The 14502-nt window shown below is 36.9% G+C and overlaps 1 protein-coding gene across 2 annotated transcripts in view; it reads left to right on the plus strand.

Annotated features, from left to right (window-relative positions):
* The window catches only part of LOC134655377 (thrombospondin type-1 domain-containing protein 4-like), a 170101-nt gene that overhangs the window by 91368 nt on the left and 64231 nt on the right, over positions 1 to 14502 (plus strand). The window lies entirely within an intron of this gene.

Here is a 14502-nt window from a genome sequence, read left to right on the forward strand (position 1 = left end):
CAGGGATCCTGTAAGGTAAGTTAGCTTATTAGCATCAATCGGGTATCAGGGAGGGTAAGGTAGGTAAGTTATTTTCTGAGAGTTTTCGGAGGAGATACCTAATTCGAAAACCAGTTTTTGTTCATAGTAGTATGTTAACTTATACTATTAAAATGTAGCAAAGATTACCTACATAATCGTAGAAGAAGTATAAAAAAGAAAACTTCATCCCTCGAATTGTACTCTTGAACTAGGTGTCGCTGTACGGCGTGAAGTAGATATCTTGCCGGGCCGACCGGGCCATGCCCGGGCCGGTGCTTCCGGCCCTTACTTTTCTATGACAGATGACATGTGATCACGTGATGCTTTACATAGAAAAGAAGCTCCGGAAGCTCCGGTCCGTACACGGCCCGGTCTAACGTGAGTCATCCGTAAAAGAAGTCAGCGGTAAGTCTGGTCACACTATATTTGTCAAAAGTGATTTTTTGACAATTCAGTTACCAAAACACAGTGCCATTCAGTGGCATCTACTTTAGCTAATCAAAATCGAGGATTTTCAAAATAGGAAAAAAATAAAAATAAGGCACCAGAGTATTAAAACTATACATAGGTACCTACCTACCCATTTGGTATTTTGGTTATCTAAATATATAATCATTTAAACCTTGATAAAATTACAAATACCTACTATTACAATGAAATAACTACCTACCCATCCACAAACGCGTGGATGGGTAGGTAGTTATCAAATCGTTATATTACGTTGTCAAATCCCAACGCTCGTACAAATCAAAAACCAATCTGTTTCTAGATGGTGCGGATTTGACAAATTAGTCCCAATGGGCAGGACTCGCGGCGCCACAGGTGGCCGTTCTACCCTTCAGACACAATAAGACCTAATTGCCTTGATATTGTTGTTGATATACGTCGTTTTGATTCTGGTGACTTTACACCCGCATCGTTTGTATGCGCCGCAAAAAAAAGAGATGAGTCAATTTAAAAGGGATAGCGTGTTTTTTTGTTTAGGGGCAATAACCGATAGGGTTAATTGCCATTAGTGATAATAGTGATGATGGTAATTGTCCATATTAAGCTACCTGATGCCGTTATAACAAGGGTAGTATCCAAAATAAACTGAAAAATACGTTGAATAGTAGTTTGCTTTTATTAGGTAGGTAATATCCATTACGTAAATATCATTTATTTTACCCATATCCTATTTTATAGTACCTAAGCAAGGTCCAATTTATAAATTACTATTTAATTTAAGGCACAAGGATTATTCTAGTTAGCCTACGACGTGATTTATATTATAATAAACCACAGTAAACTTACTGAACCGAACAACGTATATAAGCGCCACGTTTAGTTCTGCTACTCGACGGTAGATGGCGTTTAAAGTAACATTTGTTAAGAACTAGTTGTAGGCACGCCAGTCGATCATGAATTTTGAGTTTGCACAGTCATAATAAAATAAGGTGGTACTCTTATTATTTTATAGTAAAACATATAAGTCATTATCATGTAAATCCTACGAATAATATGGACGGATGGATGGATAAATGGATTATCGAGACTCTTTCAAGTAAAACTGCATAGGCCCACTTGCACCATCCCACTAGCCCGGGGTTAAGCGGTTAAACCTTTAACCCAGAGTCAAATGTACTGGTAACAATGGTAACTCCAGGTTTAACCGGTTAACCCCGGGTTAGTGAATAGTGCAAGTGGCCCTGAATGAACTTAGATGAAGTGTGCACACTGCACCCTCTGTACTATTGACATAAATTTTTCCCCATACCTACTACATACCACATTTTAGCTTTATTTAAGTTTGCAAGGATATCTCTATCACACTACGCTTTAGGCAACTTCTACAAATTGCGTTATTACTTAGGTAGGTACTCTAAACTGTCTTATATGCCCCTCTGTATAAAAAGGACGTGTCGAAACATGTATAACACGAAAGTTACGCCATTTTGGCTATCCGTACTCATTCGCCGAAGTACGCATCAAAGTTTCCGCGATTCGAACGTATACGGTTATGAGAATAAGTACTAAACTTGACTGAAATTGAATTGGACTTGAAACATTCCGATTTAGTATGGTCTTCATTCCTGACGGCCCTCAAGCGCTGATCCATCACTTGCCTTACACAATGGTAATGATAGTGACCCTAAAGCACAGATCACTAAGTCCCGGCCAATAATATATCACCTCCATGTTTTTACGGTAGAATCTTTTTTTTTATTTGCAAGTGATTTCCATCTACTTTAGGTAGTCTAGTAGTCGTTTGTGCGAGCCATGAGAAAAATTGGTTGAGGAAAAATAGAAATGACTAGTAAAATATGCAATCTTCAAACAATATTGTTTACTCTATTATGAGAAAGTACCTTTAGAAAAGATCTTCAATGTTTCCTAACTCTAGTTATTATTTTATGAATAGTGCTTTTGAGAGATCATCATCATTCTTTCATCCTTTCCTGGCCGGTTTCGGCCACGGCGACTGGGGTTGTACTAGTTATTGAGAGCGACGATCGTGGGCTCTTAGGTGGCTGACGTAGCCTATCTTTGCCGTGAATGAACGACCGCACTCACCGCAGGTCAGCTCAGCACCCCTCCGACAAAATTGTAGTTGATGACCGCAGGTGGTCGGGCATTTAACTCGTCACGCTTTGCGTCGAGTTCCACTCGCCTCTGCTCTTCGAAGGCTTGCACTTTTGTGCTCACTGTATGCCTCCACTTCGGCCGATCTTGTGCCGAAGTCTCCCAGTGCGATGGCTCAATGTCACATCTCCGCATGTGGCGCTTCAGAACATCTTTGTATCGCAAAAGTTGGCCGCCCTTTTGAGAGTTAAAGAGATAATGAACGGCTTACTTATAAAATATACACAAATCAATAGTGATTGTAGTTCAGATGTCCCATATTTGAAAGGAAGGGAAAGAAAGAAATCGAGGGGATTTCTGATGGTCATCTGCGTGACTCTCAAGTTTAAATCCAACTTAACAACTACTGAGAAGAAACTAGGGAATACATTTAGTTAGGTACGGTAGACGTAGGGGGCAGGATTACTACGCTGACTAAGTCGGGGTCAGAGGCTAGTATTTTATCATTCGGAGTCTGTGAGATTTAGTCTATGGCCTAACGTGACCAGAATAATAAGCTGCCGGATCGACGAAGGGACTGGTAAGGTTCCAGAGCTCAAGTTACGCTGGACAATTCTTTGAAACTGATAGTAATTGTGTAACTGTATGTTAGTCGGCCATTTTATGGTCGATATTACGAATTTGGGGAGAATAAATATAGGTATTAAAAGAAATGCTTTTTGTAATTAGAAGTTGTTACCTGTGGCGAACAACCGACTGTAGGAAGAGATTCTGTTCTAAGTAGGTAAACACTTTAAATCAAGGTAGCATCAGTGTCTCAGAGGGTAGGGCTGAACGTAATCTAAAATTGGCTACCACTGAGTTGTATATTTTAAAATAATCCGACGTGTATACTAAACTAATACTCTAACAGAAATAGTTGGCCACGCCTGATCAGAGGGCCTACCGCGAACCACGTTCGACGTGTTGCCTCTCTGTCGCACTTGTAAATTCGTACGTAAGTGTGACAGGGAGGCAACACGTCGAACGTGGTTCGCGGTAGGCGCTCAGAGCTGGGGGCTCTAACAGCACCGGATCGGTTGCTATTGTTTGACAGTAATTGTTGTCGATTGCTGTAACTCCCCAATAAAACCAGACCTATCTCAACTACCCCTGATATCTTCTATCGGCGCATTCAAAATTGAACTGTATTTGCAAGTTATATGTGTGATTTTGCAGCTACAGTGCTTGGAGAACTGCGAGGATGCGAATCTTGGTCGTGTATCGGTTATACAGATTCGGAGGCATAACGGTTATGGTATGGAGCAGGTCTGAGTCCTTGGGTACTTGTGTTAACGGCACATTAGGTCGATTCGAAGTATAGTGATATGGTTTAGAATATACTTGTGGAGACCTACAGTGACTTAGACTATATAAGAATCCTTACATTCAATTTTGTTTGTATTTAAATTACCAAAATTAGAATAATGTATTTCAGTTTAGGTGCTAGAGATGTTTTAAAAGCACGTCTTTTAGCCAAACTATTGCTGGAAGTATTACGAATTCTGCAGTTTATGTTGTGTGTTTGTTTGTGTCGTCGTGTTTTCCCGTAGTGATTATATACTGTTATTTATTTTTGTCAGTCTCCATATATAGGTACACTTATTTTTTTTTTTTATAAGCAAATGTGATTGTCTAAAGATAAAACGTCTAAGCTAGTTTTAGGGCTTACTCCTATGTCGTGACTAGATCATAGAACTTGTTCTTGTTGTTAGGTTAGGTTTGACTTTTTCACGTGGCCAACCGATCTTTTCATGAAATGATTGTCACATCATGAGTGTGGAGAAACAAATTAGTTACTTTTGTAAACAGTCAATGGTCTTTGAACTTGTAGAATATTTCGACCTCCTTCGCGCATGCATCACCGATGAATCTTTCTGATTTTTCAGCTGTTCAAACTAAACACCGGTACTCGTCATGTTTTCCACATAAAATGGGCCAAAAATATACAAAATCAAAACAGTAACACACATAAACCGCATATGGCCAGTCGAGTGAAGTGCCTGACTCATTACGTCTGACACAGAAGTGCCTCGACGTGTTTATCTTTATTATTAACTAAATTAAGATAATATTTGCAAAACAACGCAGATGGTTGATAACTTATAACGCGATGGATGGAGTTTAAATGGTTGTAATAGTTGTGAGACGGCTGACTATCGGAAAAATATATCCGAAGCACCAAAAGATGTATTCAATAATCAAATGTACCCTGTAGGTATGTCTACTACCTAGACCTACCTGACTATAGTGTGACACTAAAAGACTTTTTTGCTGCTAAAAAAATCAATTTCTCCCCACAAAAGCTGCTTAGGACCAATCTAGGCACTAGAAAATTCATAAATCAATGGTAGGTAATGTTTTTCATAACTAAGTTTAGTGTGGATGTTTAAATGTTTTTTATGCCACTTATCAGTCAGTCTATTACGCTTGAATATCATAACACTAGATGCAGACATTATTATTTAAGAAAGTTTTAATCCTGGGCAGGCGTGGCTCACTCCGCGATTTCGTCGCTTTGCTACAGGTAGCGAAAAGTACCCGTTCCGCCCCAATTTTGGGGAAAGCCATAAGCCGCGCGTGGCGCTCTAGCGGCCATATCTGTGCTGATCGTAGCAGACGCGTTTTGTTAGAGAGTGAGTCTCCTGTACTTAGTACTATTATTTATTATGTGTCCTGGGTGGAAATGAAATTGAAAACTATTCTTCGATTTTGCCGCGTACTGTTTTTTTTTTTTCAAAATGTGTGAATGGATACTTTATTCTGAATGCGTTTCCATCTGGCTCCATAGATTTATCTATGCAACAATGTAACAGACAAGGAATTGTCTTCCTAACGCGTTTGATTCATGATCATGACGGACTGTGGCTTGTTGACAAGAAAATTGCGTCTTTAAATACTCGTAAAAGTTTTAGCACTTTGTCCTTGGTTATACCTATCTTATTTTAGAATCTATAAATCGCGTTACAAAGTATTCAACCTTTGTTTCGAGTATTTATGTCTATAAAAATGTGGATAGCGTACAAAACTTGCAATATAAAAGTATAAGTAGGTATGTCGTTCGGACCATCTCGTCCGGTTTTCTCCCCTCTTCCTTGTCACCTCTATATTATTGTGACTGAATATGGCTACACTATGTTTATCAGTTAACAGCTGCTAAAGTCTATTTTTTTGTTCGGTAGACTAAAATGACATTTCATAGTATGAAATGACACATGATGTTCATACTATGAAATGTCATTTTAGTCTACCGAATAAAAAATAGACTAAATAATATTTAAGATGTTGTAATGGACGGATAAATGAAGCGACGAGAACGCACGTAGCTCGCATTTCCCCCTCACCATGTATTTCGCACATTGGCCAGAACCTCCGGACTTCTCATAATGTAAATAATAATTTAATAATAATTTGAGCCTATATACGTCCCACTGCTGGGCACAGGCCTCCTCTCATGCGCGAGAGGGCTTGGGCTAGCCCAATGCGGATTAGGGACTTCACATACACCTTTGAATTTCTTCGCAGATGTATGCTGGTTTCCTCACGATGCTTTCCTTCACCGAAAAGCTAGTGGTAAATATCAAATGATATTTCGTACATAAGTTCCAAAAAAACTCATTGGTACGAGCCAGGATTTTATCATCTCATATCTCATAATATACTTATAGAATATTTTTTATCCAGCGACAAATTATAAGAGTCTATTATAAAATGTTGACTATTATAGCCGGACTAGGGTGACTATGACTACTATAGTTTTTGGCAACTACATAGTAATTGGACTAATTGGACACTCTTAACAATAAGACTTCTTTTCGCTTGTTTGTTTCAGATTTGTTAAGAAAGGCCAATTTTTATGTAGTTGCCAATAATTATAAACCAACTATGAGTCAGTAATAACCACAGGAAAACTATACTCATCCTTTTCTTTTGGGTGCTAGTATATACTAGTGTAAGACAAAGATAGTATGATTCTCTGTCTATGTTTGAAATGACACAGTCCTTTGACAAACTATATTAATGCTACGAGGGCCTGAAGCCCATTGCTTTCATTTCGCACGCTATAATGGCCCTACGAGCTTATCTATCGATTAATTTATTACCGCAGGTCATTATAAGCTCAAGTGTGCGCTGCACCAAATTAATTATCAGTCTAATGACATTTCCTCAACAGGCCGAATGTCAAAGCGTTAAGATCCATTTTCGTATGTCAATACTTAATGTTGCCGGGATCTGTGTCGCTTATTGGTTTACATCGGGTTCTTATTGCCAGCGTATATTCAGATAAAGTGTCATTTTGCTATAGTTAAATTAAGTATACTAAATACATTATAGACGTACGTAGCCGACTATGACTCTTAAGAGTCTGTGTGAAACGAGAACAGTAATAGAATGTATTGATTCCCTTTAATTCACGACTTCTCTTTTCGAACAGACTCTATTGACCATAACGGAAATTCGGGATGTGATTATGGAAGCAAATAGAAAATAATAACAAGACAGAGAGAGGATGCAAAGGATAAGGAATCGAATCTCCTCGATGATATTAAAATGACATGGATAGGTACCTAGTATTAAAGTGTAGAAATGGAAGGAACGTGCCTTTGAAATACTTCTAATTATAAAACTGGGAAGGAGAAAGAACGAAAGCAAAATAAAACATTTTATATTGACAGCAAGAATGTTATTCATGCGTCTCTAGGGACTCAATGCGCCTGCGGGCGGCGAGTGCAATACATGGCTTGCAGCGCTGCAGCCGAGGACCGATCGTTAGACCGTCCATACGGCGCGCAGCGCTTACAGCTGAATTTACAAAATTTGTTAGTAATAAAATACAATCATCATCATCACCACAAAAGTAATGATTTTACGAATGTTTCAGGATGTTTTCCAGACAGGTAAACGACGTTTGTGTTATATGTCTCGATAATAATGATCTATCTTTAACACGCGTTTCCTATCATTTCTATCAATTTATAGTGGCGGTACCTAGTTGATATTCTAGTACGTAACATCCTGTCAGTTTCTTCATGATTTTATTTTTTTATTTCAAATTTATAACAAGTTACAGCTAACGCCAAAGCGGTACAAATTAACATTTGCTTAATATTTTAGCACATTTCTTTTTATACTGAATATTATATGGCAACCAATACATTTTCACTAACATTTCAGTCAATACTAATACTACTGCAATAATTATACCTTCAGTTCTGTTAAAGCGGAATTTCCAAAAAGTATGTCTTCACGGACAAAAAGGAAACTTAAAATGTTCCCCAATGGACGACATTTTTACATAAATGGACGTAACATTAAATTCAACAAATGCAAAAGGTACACACATGCACTAGTCATACAGCTATAGGTATGCATAATTATGATATGACATTTAGCTCAGCAAAAGTAGCTCTTGTGCGAATAGTTTAAGGCTCAATCTTAACTGAACACAATATTAACACCTCATTTCATATTCCAAATTAATAAAATAAATTATAAATAACGGTTTGAAATAATGTGCCATATGCGTTGGTCATAAAGTCCCATTTTATACCTAACTGCACATATTTAATGTCGTTTTTCCGAATATTAAATATTCACATATTTTGCTACTGACATAATTTCGTATTTGCGAAGCTGGTGGCAATTGCAAAGTAAATATTTGTTACGATATGAATACCTTCCATTTTAAACACAATCATACTTTTGTATTTAGTATACAGCTGTAAAGAGTTTAAAAAGGTCACCTTTAATCCATATTTATGTCACCTTCACAACGACTTTATTTAATTAATGTAAAATGTTTTAATTGTTACAAGAAAAATGTCTCAGTACATGACTGTGTACGATTAATTAGTTCCTTTCATTGATTATTATGTAAAACAAAAATAGTAACAAATAGGGTGTTAGTTAATATTTGAAGTAACTTTAATAATACTGACATTGAATAATTTTACGGTTTAGACTCACTTGTTTTTAAGTCACTCGCGCGACATGTTAAAACAAGTGAGTCTAAAATGTCTAAACCGTAAAATTATTCAATGTTAGTATGTCTCACAACAGTTTAAATTCGATAGTTTAATAATACTGTTTTTATTTTTTCCTTATTATTTTAGCACCAAACGTAGTCTGAAGCGGTTGTACAATGTACTTATATGTACAATCAGGCACGTACAAAAACAATACTACAAAATACTAAATGTTAGTCTTATTTACATTATTCTAAAAGATTTAAATAACCCGACATTTATTATGTTAAATAAATTACTATATTATCCATATAACTTTAAACCCTCATACTGAATTTATAGCAATTACTTAACCACCAACCAGTGAGTCTACCTTTATGGTAACTACTCGTAATAGTAGTTTTTCCATAATATACAAAACAAACTTCCTCGTGAAAGTGTTTCGCTCCCATCTAGTCTTGTAGAAATCGTTTTATGGTAACTAGGCAGTTATGTGCCTAGTTCTACAAATTATTCTATACCTAACATATAATTTAATCTGATGACTAAGTCGCCAGATTAAAGTGGTTTGGTGTTGCTTCGTACCACAGACATGCATCTGAATAGATCTCGCATGTACCACTATCTGTAGAAAACGTTATGTCGGTAAATGTCATATCTCATATTTTTTCTTTTTTTTTTAATAGAATAAGATAGATATTTTTTTAAATCATATAGGCCTAATAATTTTATAATTTACGCCTTTTGCATATAAATTGAAATCTACCAGCAATGTAAATTGCCGCTGGCTTAATCCCATCTGCACACAATACCTTATTTTACTTGAAAATACTGTTACTTACCCCGTGTTGTCCTCTAGGAAATAATAATTAATAATTATTATTCACATAAATGTCTCCGTAATCAACCCTCTAAAACTCAATACTAAGAGCTGATGTTATTAAATCAATTTTGTTTTGTTATTCACCTAACCCAAAAATGCAGACGACCCTAAATTTTTTATTAAAAATTTGTGAACCAAAATCCATCATTCTTAGATTCTTTAAATATATTTTTTTAGGCTAGCTACAATATCACGTAGTAATAGAAAAGTCCCTTTTCGTTAACCGGAAAAAGGACTTGACCGCGGTCGCGATGCAATTGCGCAGCTGCCAAACGCATATTTGTATACGCATACGTATTGCCATACTTACGCATACGCATATGCCATACGCATACGCATATACCATACGCATACGCATATGCCATACGCATACTGCAAAAAGTCGCAGTGTGGTAGGTAAAGCCAATTGAGGGGGGATTTAAATCTTCTCGAGGCAGAGGTGTAGGGTTGAAGCCGTTGTTGCTTTATTTGACGTTCATAAGCGCATTGTAATATGCCTACTTAAATATACTATCTTTTATCTTATCTTATCTAAGCCTTAAACATTAACACATTATAACTTCTGCATCAAATACTGTTTCCATAATGCAAGTAACCAATAAATAGCGATAGCCGGTAAAAGCGTAATGCCAACCTGACATCGGCTACTGACAGACGACTTCACTGTGAAATGATTAAGCTATTAAATTCAGATTTATAACTAAATGACTACTTTAATAAGACAGCATTCGACTTGTTTTAAAATTGCAATTATTTTGCCACTTTTATAAAAAAAAAATCGTCTGTTCTTAAACGGTGTTTGAGTAAAATGCCTGTGACAGAACGACAGACAAAAACCTATCAGACGTGTCCAATTTTTAGAATTCCGTAGATAATAAATAACAAAATCGAAATCCTTAAGCCTAGTTTCATCATGTCCGTCTGGCCAACCGTCTATCTGTCCATATGACACAGTCATTTTATCATTTATCTCAAAGAATACCTACCTAAAGTATTATTTAAGGCATTCTCGCTTTTACTGTAGGTACCTACCTATAGTTTTGACATTCAGTTTTGAAAACGAATGGTCTTATATACATTCTAATTGGATAAATGGTAAAATTCTTCATTTTGTGGTTGTTTACGGTCAATATCACGAGCTGTCGAGAAGCAAGATGGAATAATGCCCCTGTTCAGAGTAAGTAGTTTCACTCCAAGATAGTTGAGCACTTTCGTATTTTAAATGTAATATCAAAATAGTGTACATTTTGACAGGCCAATTAAAGTGAGTTATTACTACTGTCTAATGCGGATTTCTTTATAGTTAAGGAACGCTTCCCACGTATCCCCGACCTCCAACAACACACCGACGGCAAGACATTAAAGATTATCTTCAGCGTCGATAGAAGGAATGCAGACGCACCTAATGGGATAAACAAACGCACCCTTTGATACAAGTACAGGCGCATGTAATGCATCACCTATTTTATGGCGGTTGTCAATTAATGCCGGTCCCACGGGATCGACTCTTCATTATCTTAATGGCAGCGACAGCATAAACGCTCCAGAAACTTCTCATGGCCTACGTGACTCCAGACAACGCATCCCCACGGTTTCGGGATGAATATAAGCGGCCATCCCGACCAGCGGAAGACAGTTCTCATCGAGTCCTCATCTAGTTCGCATCCAGCGACCAGGCTACACGTGAGCTCCGAATCGCTCGGTGTACCGGTACACCCTCGCGCTTCTAAACTATATTGAATTAAACTCGTAATTGTAAAATCAAATAAAGTAAATACCTCCTCATCGGTGTTTTATAAGAAGACCTCCGTTCTCTCAAGACACTTAACTGGTGACAGCGACGGGCGAGTCTCCCAGCGAGCAGCGGCTACACATCGTCGGCGCGAACTGGAAGGTTTCAACCTGAAGAGATTCGACCACTGCCTTATGAAGACCACAGTACTCATCGCACTGGCGGCTACCCTGTGAGTTTTCCTACATTTTCCTTTCATTTTCCTAATTATTTTGTACGCATTTCCACCATTTTTTTTTTCTTAAAAAAAAAAAAGAGACAGTTCTATTCTGTGATAGGATTTAATTAATTTAATATCAAAATGGCTCTGAATCATACTACGATCGAAAAATATTTGCCCAAATATGAAGGTGATAGACAAACTTTAGATTTCTTTTTAAATCAAGTTACTATGTTAGCTAGAGCAGCAGACGCTGACGCAAGGGCCCTGTTTCCAATTATATTAAAAAGCAAGTTACGCGGGGAAGCAATTAAAGCAATTGCTCACATGCCAAACAACACGGTAGAAGAAATTGTAAATTCCTTAAGGTCTAAATTTGGTGACACTAGAAGTATAGAACAAATTATTTCTGAAATCACTCGCATTAAACGGTTCCCTAACGAAAGTGCTCTAGGATTTGCTGATAAAATAAAAGAACTTTTGTACGCAGCGAAAAATAAAGCGGATTCACCGCAAGCAACAGCCATTTTGGAGAACGTTTGCATCGACCAATTATGTAAACACTTGGATATCGCGACTGATCGATTAATCCGTTCCGCGCAACACACCACTTTTGATGACGCGTATAATCAATTAAAACACGAGTTAGAAGTCCACCCTGAGTACTTCCAGAGAAAACAAGAAAAATCATTTAAATCTAATCCAAGATTTAACTATAATAATAAAAACTATAATCAACATACTATACTAAAACCGAATTTCAATCAAAACCGCGTAAATCAACACCAATCTAACCAATTCGCACAAATATCTTATCCTAATCTGCAGTTAAATAACAACAACAATCAAATGCATTGGGCCAACCAACCGCGACCAACTCCGGAACAATGGCGACAAACATACCCGCCAAAACACCAACCTCAAAGATTAACTGACCATTTAGATAGTGATATTTCAATGAGAACCGCGACTAGTAGGCGACCTGTAAATCGTCCGCCAAGACCGCGACCGGTAGAAGTTTTTAATACACAAATAAATACCAATGAACATAATGGTAATTACGAACATAATTATGACCCCAACACGTATGATGGCGATGATTTTTTTCAAGAAACAGGACCACAAAACGAATTGACGTAAAATTAAATTATTTAGATAAAGATCATCTCCCATATATCACTATAGATGAATGGGGAGGAAAAATCTTAATAGATTCTGGTAGTAATAGGTGCCTTATTGGATCATCAATATTGAAGTCTAATAGGAATTTTAATAATAAAGTTATCGATAAAGAGTTTACAATTACGACTGCTCATAGTAAAACAAAACATCGAGGAGCTATTAATTTAAAATTATACCCGTTAGGCGAAGACATAGAACATGAATTTTTGATCTATGACTTTGACCCCAAATATGCGGGAATGATAGGATGGGACCTGATTTTAAAGCTTAACGCAATAATTCATCCAAAAAAGTGTGAACTTATCATGCCAAACAAAATAATTCCAATTAGCATAGACTATCCGGAGAAAATCTCAAAAATCGATCCGCTCTCGGATAATCTAATTACGTGTGTATCTAACAAACCGGACGGCGAATACTTTATCCCTGAAATCGGGACAAACACCGTCCTCATTAATTGTGCATTAGTGTCAGTGATAGATGGCAAATATAGATTAGGTGTCACAAACCTAAGTCCTAGGCCCCAAAAATTCAAAAATAATTTTGATAATTTCTTACAACCAATACCGAATGGATTAAAATCTGTATCGGAAGTATTAGACAATGTTAAAATAAACAAAACGGAAGCTAGTAAATTAACGATTCGAACGGATCACATGAATATGGAAGAAAAAGCTAAAATTACCAAGTTAGTACACGAATTTAAAGACGTGTTTCATACGGGTCAAGAGCCACTTACCTTTACCCATACAGTTAAACATAAATTACGTTTGACAGATGATACACCCATTTATGTGCGCAATTACAGGAAACCACCAAAACAACAAGAGGAAATAGACAAACAAGTTAACGAGTTACTTAAAAATGGCATTATTCGTGAGTCTAATTCCCCTTGGAGTTGTCCTGTTCACATTGTACCTAAAAAACCTGACGCATCCGGTAAGGTTAAATGGCGCATGGTCATAGACTATAGGCAATTAAATGCAAAGACAATCGAAGATAAATATCCTCTGCCAAATATAGAGGAAATATTGGATAAATTAGGTAGAGCTCAGTACTTCACTACGCTAGACCTCGCGAGTGGGTACCATCAGATAGAAATGCACGAGGAAGATATCGAAAAAACTGCGTTTTCAACTAATCACGGACATTGGGAATTTTTACGCATGCCTTTTGGTTTAAAAAACGCTCCGGCTACATTTCAACGATTAATGGATTTAATATTACGCGACCTCTTATATAATACATGCCTCGTATATCTAGACGATATAATCATTTACTCAACTTCGTTGGACGAGCACATACAAAAATTACGAAAAGTATTTGAACGCTTGCGACAACATAATTTAAAAATACAACCAGATAAATCTGAGTTTCTTCAAAAACATGTAGAGTACTTAGGACACGAGTTAACACCTAACGGTCTAACACCTAACCAACGCAAAGTACAAGACATAGTTAATTTCCCAGTACCAAAAACCGAAAAAGAAATACGATCCTTTTTGGGATTGACAGGCTATTATAGGAGATTCATTAATAACTATGCTCAAATAACAAAACCATTGACTAAATGCTTAAAAAAACGCGCCAAGATTATAATAGATGATGAGTTTTTAAAGTCAGTACAGAAGCTAAAAGAATTAATTACCAACGAACCTATTTTAAAGTATCCAGATTTTGATCAACAATTTATTGTTACCACAGACGCTAGTGACATAGCGTTAGGAGCGGTTTTGTCTCAGAAAAAAGATAATGTCGAAAAACCAATCGCTTATGCATCTAGAACTTTATCTGATACAGAATCTAAATATTCTACAACTGAAAAAGAGCTACTTGCGATAGTTTGGGCTTGCAAACACTTTAGACCGTACTTATATGGTCGTAAGTTCATCATTTA

Source organism: Cydia amplana, chromosome 16 (genome assembly GCF_948474715.1).
Source record: "Cydia amplana chromosome 16, ilCydAmpl1.1, whole genome shotgun sequence".
Lineage (NCBI taxonomy): Eukaryota > Metazoa > Arthropoda > Insecta > Lepidoptera > Tortricidae > Cydia > Cydia amplana.